The sequence below is a fragment of the Eulemur rufifrons genome, chromosome 19 (assembly GCF_041146395.1).
Source record: "Eulemur rufifrons isolate Redbay chromosome 19, OSU_ERuf_1, whole genome shotgun sequence".
Classification (NCBI taxonomy): domain Eukaryota; kingdom Metazoa; phylum Chordata; class Mammalia; order Primates; family Lemuridae; genus Eulemur; species Eulemur rufifrons.
In genome coordinates this window covers 40478199-40479816 of record NC_091001.1, presented here as the reverse complement: position 1 = coordinate 40479816, position 1618 = coordinate 40478199, and positions in this window count along the sequence as shown.

Below are 1618 nucleotides of genomic sequence, written 5' to 3'. Positions count from 1 at the left end.
ACACAAGCCACATGAAAAATTGGAGGAGCACCTAAGTTTGCCTCTAGTTAACCAGGGCAGGTTTTCACAGAAGAAACAGCTTCTGAGTTACTAACTTGGTGTTTGCCAGGACAAGAACCAAGAGCAAGAGGTCATTTGAGGAAGAAGGAAATGAATTTGCAACGCATAGCATGAAACTGCAAAGACACATTTTGGGAAGTACAGTTCATTTTGCGAGAGTGGGGGAGGGGTGGTTTCCTAGGACCTGTTCCCAGCCTGCATAGATCTACATAGTTTATCTCCTTTGTTCTAGGTCTGCCACAAGGAGAAAGCCTTGCCTGGGGCCCTTTCCAACTTTAAGGAAAACTTACAAGTTGCGGGTCAGGCTGCATTTTGGAGCACAGACGCAGTCCAAGAAAGATTTATAACAAACAGGAAACTAAGAGGATTTAAAGCCCAACAAAAACATGTGATGTGAGGGGCAACAACCTACTTCCTACAATTACAGATCCTGAAGAAAGCAGGAAGATGAGTCAGTCAAAAACCAATGTTCTCAATTTCTTTACCGTCAGCAGTAGGCTTTTTACACAACACCAAGTTTATACGGACTCTATGTCACCTAGCATTTATTAATATTCCCAAACAAATCCTTTCCCTTTATTATTAATGTACAATTTAAGGGTTCATTTAAATAGGTAGTTCGAGGCACTTATTTCAAAATTACAGATTATACATGAAATACCAGAACAAAAAGGGTTGTGAATACTTGAGAGAAGCGGCAAGAAATCAATTAGCATTAAAAAAACTGTTAACAAAAGACAACTGGACGACATGTGCTTTAGCTTTGGATTTTGTTTTTATTTTACAGAATGTTTTGTGGGTTTTGTTGTGTGACCATTATCTAGCTCTACCGCCTAGGCTGGAGTGCAGTGGCACCGTCATAGCTCCTAGCAACCTCAAACCCCCAGGCTCAAGGAATCCTTCTGCCTCAGCCTCTCCAGTAGCTGAGACTACAGACGCACACCACCACGCCCAGCTAATTTTTTTCCTGGTTTTTCTTTTTTTTTTTGGTAGAGACGGGCCTCCCTATGTTGCTCAGGCTGGTCTCCAACTCCCGGCCTCAGCGATCCTCACGCCGCCACGGGCTCCCAGAGTGCTGGGATTACAGGCCTGAGCTACGGCACACAGCCAAAAAGTGTATGAAATGGTTTAGAAAGCAAGGCCTTTGCCACGTGCCTTGCACAGTAAACTTCAGAAACTTCCGTTAAGCGATTTCACAACGGCGCTCCCACGCCCGCCCACCCGCCCCCAAGGAAGCTTCTCGTTTCTCTGTGGGTTACTTACTCTGGCTTCCGGGGTGCTAGACGTCCCACTGCATAGGATCTCCCTGCCCCAGGGGTTCTAGGCTGGCGCAAGCCCTCGCCTCCGCCCACAGGTTCCAAAGAGCCCCGGGAACGCCCAGGGCCAGACACTTGCCTGCACCCCCGGCGCACGACGCCGCGAGGCGGGCGGGGCGGGGCCAGGGCCGACCCCGCCTCCCGCCGCCTCGCACGCCCCGCGCCTCCAGGTGCGCTTGCGCCGTGGCCCCGCCCCCGCCCCCGCCCCGTCTCACTTAGGCAGGAATCCGCGGCGGGCGCCG